This window comes from Oreochromis aureus, linkage group 3, assembly GCF_013358895.1.
Source record: "Oreochromis aureus strain Israel breed Guangdong linkage group 3, ZZ_aureus, whole genome shotgun sequence".
Classification (NCBI taxonomy): Eukaryota; Metazoa; Chordata; class Actinopteri; order Cichliformes; family Cichlidae; genus Oreochromis; species Oreochromis aureus.
The window spans coordinates 13,490,605-13,498,154 of record NC_052944.1 but is presented as its reverse complement, the minus strand read 5'-3'; positions in this window follow the sequence as shown (position 1 = coordinate 13,498,154).

Genomic DNA, 7,550 nt, shown 5'->3' with positions numbered 1-7,550 from the left:
AGAATATAGTTACAAGCATACTCTGATGGGCAATGTTAAGTGGCAAACCATCATACCTACTTAAATTTGTGCTGGAATTACTCTGTGACAGCAGAAATGTGCATAAACTACCTACGGTAGGATGGTTTGTCAGAACACCGGCTTGGTACTAGATCTGGGCCAGACCTGTCTGCTATGTGGGAGCAGTAGAAAAATGCATGAATAGATGGATGTAATGTAAACGTGCCTGTGTTAAAAGCACTTCTTTTGTTTAAATGTACTTTATAAATAAAACAGACTTGACAGTAAACACAAAAAGTTTATTATATTCAGATAATATATTCATAGTTCATGTTTGAATACTTTATTTATAATTTATTTAGTGGGCTGTTATTCCTTCTGTCTTCGGTTCTTTTGCCACATACTTTTACACACCTCTACTGACAGTACTTTGTTTATGCGGTCTTTAAATTAGACACTATGCCACCATCATCAGCTTAACTCCAAATTAATCTCTCCTACTCCTTATGTAACCTAACTCTTACCATGAGCACCACATCCATTCTGCACTAGTCACACACTTCACTGAAAAGGGTGTAATAGGGAAAATTCTAGTTTTCACATTGTCATACATTTAGATGTAGGTGTTTAGAATCTCATTTTAGGATTTTTGTATAACCTTTGCATGCTTAGATGAAGTATGTGGATGTGTCAATATGACCTTGTGAAAACTGCTTAGCTTTGCTTAACAATGTTTCACTATGTTATCTGTTAACTGTTAGGTAGAAGGACGAAACTCCCTAAATGACCAGTGCCAGGAGCTTCCTGAGAGTTGCTCTTTGCCCAGCAACAGCCCGTGGGACAAAAACCTGTTGTAACTAAAAAATATAGAGAGCTGAGTGTGAGGGTATAAAAGGGACGCTGCGACGGCCCAAGGCCAGAGCCAGTATGACTGTGAACTGGTATATTTGATGTGTGTTGGCTCTCCTGTGTAACCAGTTTCTGCTTCACCCCGCTGAAAAAGGTCTGCCCAAACAAACTCCTCGACTCTGCGCTGTGTTGTATTTTTTTTAAGAAGGCAAGGAGTCGTTGCATATTTATTTCCTGAATGGAAACATAACGGTGCAAATGGCTCCCCACACACCACTCCGCACCGCACACTACAGCAGAACTCCCTTTTAATACATTGTTTTACATAACATTAATAAACAAATGGAAAGTACATAAAACTTGTGTCAGACACGTGCCCACTAAGCACTTATTACCCTCTGAGTCCATCAGTTGAGCAAACAGGTTTTATGTATCTTTAAAACTTAACTATATTATGTGTGGAACAACACAACTCAACTCTCCTATGACTACGGCAGGCTGACAGTGATTACTTTAGCCAGCCACACCAAGACGCGTGAATACACATTAAATACTGTTACATCTGCATGGAGTAATTAAAAATAGCTTGACCACAGCTGACCGTGTTGCAGACTTTACCCACAGAAAATTCTGTGACAAGAGCCGCTACTGTACTTCAGGCCAAACCTGCTGTGAAGATTACTGGTTTTAATACAGTCAGGAACATATGTATTAGCACACCCTGCGATTTTGCAGGGTTCTCCCACTTAGAAATCATGGAGGGGTCTGAAATTCACATTGTATGAATTTTAAAGATTTTATTTGTATACCACTGCTGCACACAAGTATTTGAACACCTGGCAATCAGTAAGAATTCCAGCTCTCAAAGACCTGTTACCATGCCTTTTAAAAAGTCCACCTCTACTCAATTTATTAATCTGAATCCATTACGTTTCTGGGTCAGTTTTGACCAGGTATTTTTATTTCTTATGTTTTGGTTAATTTTTACATCATGGAGTGTTTTTGGTTTCTCTGGTGTTTTGATTATTATGATAAATTATATTTCTGTGATTCTGGTTTAGGGCTTTGTTCTCAGGTTTTATGTTCTCATATTTTGTGTAGGGTTAGTTCTGTGTCTAGTCTGCGTCTTGGTGTAGTGATTTCTTGTTCCCTGTTTTATTGTGAAAATCCGTGTCTGATGTGAGTGTATTCAGTTTTGCCTCCCTTGTCTCGTCTCGTTAAGTACTTCCAGCTGTGTTCCCCACCTGTGTGTAATCTCCCTGTGTTCCTCTGAGTGTATTTAAATTGTGTCTTCTGTTGTTGTAGTCGCTGGTCTGTCTGTGTATCTACCATGATTCATCCATGTGTTCTCCCTGCTGTCCATCATCATTTGCCTCTGCCCACCCTCCTTCATGTTTGTGTTCTGGTTCGTGTTTAGTAGTTTAGTTGTTCTCAGTTTAGATAGTCTTCAGTCCTGTTTGCCATTTTTCTACTTGTGGTTTGTGTTCAATAAACCTCCTTCACACCCTCACCAGTGCCTGCGATTGGATCCTCCTTTATTTTCTTCACATGGCTCACTCCACTCGTCGTGGCAGAATTAGTAGCACCTGTCTGAGCTCTTTAAAGACACTTGTCTTCCCCACAGTCAGTCAGACTCCAACTACTACCATGGAAAGACCACAGATCTGCCAGAAGACACCAGAAACAATATTGTGGACCTCCAGAAGGCTGGAAAGGGCTATAGGGCAATTGCCAAGCAGCTTGGTGAAAATAGATCAACTGTTGGAGCAATTGTTAGAAAATGAAAAAGTTGACTGTCAGTCTTCCTCGGACTGTGGCTCCACGCAAGATCTCACCTCGTAGGGTATCACTGATGATAAGAAAGTAAGGAATCAGCCCAGAACTACAGGGGAAGAGCTGGTCAATGACACAAAGAGAGCTGGGATCACAGTTTTAAAGGTCAATGTCGGTAGAACACTACACTGAACTCTACCAACAGGGAGCCGAAACTCCAGCACCAGATCTAGAGGAGATCTGTGTGGAGGAGTAGGCCAAAATCCCTCTTGCAGTGTGTGCAAACCTGGTCAAGAACTACAGGAAGCGTTTGGCCTCTGTAATTGCAAACAAAGGCTTCTGTAACAAATATTAACACTGATTTTCTCAGGTGCTCAACAGCAGCAGTCCAATACAAATATTTTCTTTAAAAATCATACAGTGTGATTTCCTGAATTGTTTTTAAAATGCTGTCTCTCACAGAGGGAATGCACCTACAAGGTGAATTTCAGACGCCTTAATTTTTTAAGTGGGAGAACTTGAAAAAAACGCAAGGTGTTCAAATACTTTGGTTCTTTACTGTAGAATAGTTTATAAGGTGAAATACTAGAACATGAAGTATGAATAGATAAACACTGCAGCTGAATAAATTCTGTTAATATAGTTAAAAAAAAATCAAACAAATAAGAATTAAACCCATAAATTTGCATATACATGGTCTAATCTGAGCTAGTGATGTGTATATGGAAGATAATAAAAATAAATAAATTAAATGAAGAGATGACATAGAATAGCTTCGAAGAACAGGGTTCACAGGAATTGTCACAGTCTGAGTGACAATGGCTGTGGTTGGTGGTTGTGTCGTTGGGGCTGGCAGCAGTTTACCTGGGTAGGTCAACATTTGCCTTACCAGTTTTCTCCCTAAGCTTGCAGCTTGCCTCACTTCTCACTCGCTCCATTGGCAGCCTCCAGCTGGGTATCCTCACCATTCACAGCACACCGCTCAGCCAAGATTCGGATTTCCTCCTTGCTCTGCCTGCCCCTTGCCTGCCATATGCCTCAAAGTACTGCACTTTCTGGAATTTTCCCTGCCACAAAACCACTCACTCGGATCAGCAATGCCTCCCTAAAACTGAGCATCCACTCAGTTACAAGAAGCTGCACCTATTATTTAACTCCTTGGTCTGCCTGCCTTGGTTCACCTCACTAACTTTGTTCTTCCTGTGCTGTAGAGACTCTGTGACCCCCGACCTGTCCTCCATGTCCACCCCGCATTCCCAGTGTTCCCTGAGAAACTACCTATGTCCAATCCCCGACATGTCACTGCACATTACCCTTTGAGTACATTTATGTAAATAGTTGTTGTGAAATTATATTAGGTTTCTGAGGGTTTGAGTGTTTGTAATTCACTGAAAAAAATCACACGTGTAGTCAGTGCTGAGTTTACTGTGTCTCCTTTTGGGTCCTTTTCCCTCGTGCTGGCCTCCGGAAATGCTATGGGAATATAAACAGTGTCACTTTGAGACATATGCAAATTCCTAAATAGCAAAATGAGAGAAAAAAAAACTGTATCAAAAATTCTAGTAGTATAAGAAGTAACATTTAGCAATTGTAGATCATTTGACAACAAACAATACCAGTAGGTATATCTCTTTATTATGTGTCAGTTCATATAAACATTGTTTCCACTTCTGACGATACATCATGTCAGAAAAAGATGTAAGTACCACAAATGTATTCCTTAAAAGTTATAATCAACCCATAATATCCTCTGGACACTTGTAGCTAATAGTAAAATCTTAGGTTACTTTACGTTAAACAGTAATGAAGGATGGCACAAAAAGTTAAGCCATAGTTTTTTACAAAATACTGTATGACAGGGGAACTAAACAGGTACAATAGATGCTAATAGAGAAAAGGAGAGAAAAAGGAAATACCTTACATGGAAGTTACAAATGAGCTTCCTGTTCCTCAAGAAATTCAATTGATTTCTTAGTTTTCTTCAGTTTCTTTTCATTTTCCTCAATTATTCCACTGAACTCCTCTTGCTTCATGTCAATGTAAGCTTGAGTTTTCTTCATGTAATTTTTAATGCTCTCCATAAATTTATCTAGTGGAGGAAAATCATCATCGCGTGATGCTTGCATCGTTTCCTTCACCAGTACAATCATTGGGTCCATAACGTGACTGCATTCATTCATCATCTCTTTAATGGAGGCCACTTCTTCCTCATGCTCAGCCTAATAGGATAACATTTAATGAATTTCATAACATTCCACAAATTCTGTTTACTAAAATATAATTTACTATTATATATTGTCATATGTACACAAATCACTTTTTCAGTTCTCCAATACACCACTACTCTTAGACAATGTTTGGCAAGCATGTGAGAAAATGTACTGACCTTCAGTAATTCTATTTGTTGTTGTGTTTTCCGATAGGTTTCTCTGAGTTGTTCCTGAAAATCCAAATTGAACATTGACATGGTTATAGTTTGGGAGATATATATGCCTAACAAATACTATATCGTATAATGTAACAAATGGCACATGTGGCACTTATGTCAAGTTTAAATGTTAGTTTAAAAAAAGTATTTAAGAAATACATAGATAGTTGATTTTTTTGAAGTTAATGCTTTGGTAGTTAGTTAAACTTTGTAAAATACACGAGGAGTAGGTGCACAAATGCCATTGCTTTGGCTTCCACCTTTTCTGTTTGAAATACAGTGTTTTTTGTTTGTTTATTTGCTTTGTTTTGCTTTGCACTGCTTGCATTGTTATAATCAGATAGACATTCAAAAAATCTGAATAATGTATAGAAATAAATGAATACATAATTAAAAAAAAAACACATTTCATCAGAAATGTATTTGTGTTCATGTGCAAAGTCTCTTGACTAGCAAATTATTTCAATAAAAAAATCACTGACCGTTAAGCAAAAAACTTTACTACATGGTCTCTAAGTCTAAAATTGCTGAGTAAGCAATGTTGAATGTACCAGTTGGTTCTTGTTTGTCAGTGAAGTTGAAAGGCAAACCAGACACAGCAGGGTGAACATGAGGAACAGGCCTTTGGTGGCACTGGAAACAGTCACTCCACTGCTTGAGGCTAGAACTGCTGCTGCCATCACTGTTCTGTTTAAATCTGTCTCTATGATGAAAATGTACATAAAGTACATAAAATGTGCATAAAGAAGTAAATAACAATTTTCCAGACTGGAGATTTTTAAATTGTAGTTCCATTATTATTTATATATAAATAAATATAAATATTTATTTATATATGAATTTACATATAAATCAAAAGATTTAGAACACCAAGATGTGTAAAGAACACACAACTTACAAAGAAATGTTGAAACTACTGAAATACAACACATTTTGTACAATTTAGTAGAATTTTCAAATCATTTTCTTAGAATAAACTATGATATGGTGAGTTTTAATTTTCAAACTTACCTTCAATATAAAAAGAAGCTGGTGAATGAAAAAATGATCAGAGATCACAGTGTCCTATTATATATATATACTGCTGCTTCCACCTCCCATTTTGCTCATCTCCTCTATGTGTGTGGGTGTGTTAAGATATGTTCCAGTGTTGTTCATATTATGCAGACTGAGGCAATGAGACTTTCATTTTCGCTTGGGTTTATACCTCTGGCTTTCACTTTTGCCTTATAGATATTTGCCCGTTTTACTATGTGAAATGCAATGAATCGCAGCCTCGATGATGATAAAACCCCATCCATTTACTGCTGCAACATCACCTGAGAAATTCACATGAAATATATTTGACTCATGATAGTAGTCAAATATCTGTCAAACCTAAGTTAAGCTTTTTGTTTTGCAAATGTAAGGAGTACAAAAATTGTTTAAAAAGTTGGGAGTAAAGGTAGAATATGCCAGAAAAATAACTACTCAAGTACAGAAACATTAAAATTCTACTTAAGCACAGTAACAAAGTCTTTGTACTTTGTTACTTCCCACCTCTGCCTATCAGTAATGAGTTGTAACAACGTTTATTAACATAAACATCACAGAAGTTTTAATAAATCAGAACCAGCATTCTTTATTAATTCCTAAGGAAATTATGTGGGTTACAGCTGCTCCAGGACAGTGACAGTAACAGAAACAGACTAAACTAGTTAACAATACAATGCAATACAATACAATACAATACAGATTTAAGAAATAGCACAATATATACAAATCACTTAATCATAAATCTCAAGGAAAGACAGAGGTGACAAATAATTAATGAATAAATATCAAGAATATTGACAGCAACATTAGAAAAGAGCATGTGCCAAAAGGGTGTAACTGCTGCAGTGTTTACAGTTTATACAGTGTGTTAGTTGGATGAGTTGTACAGGGAGATGGCCACGGGCAGTAATGATTTCCTGTGTTGTTCCGTGGTGCTTTTTGGTACTCTCAGTCACTCAGTGAATGTGCTCCTGTGGCTAGCCAGCACGTCATAGAGTGGGTGGGAGGTATTATCCAACATTGTCTTTATCTTGGACAACATCCGCCTCTCTGACACCACCCTAAGGGAGTCCAGCTCCATCCCCACAACATTACTGGCCTTGGGAATTGGTTTATTTAGTCTGTTGGCGTCTGCGACCTTTAACCTGTTGCCCCAGCATGTAACAACATAGAGGATAGCACTGGCCACAACAGACTCATAGAAAATCCTGAGCATTGTCCGACAGATGTTAAAGGTCCTAAAAATAGAGACGACTGTGGATTTTCTGTAAAGTGCAGTCGTGTTTCTAACCCAGTCCAGTTTATTGTCTATGTATACTCCAAGGTATTTATAGTTCTCCACAATGTCCACGTTGACCCCCTGGATTGAAACAGGAGTCAGTGTTTTCCTGGTCTTCCTAAAGTTCACAATCAATTCCTTGGTCTTTGCCATGTTGAGCTGCAGATAATTCTGCTTGCACCACAT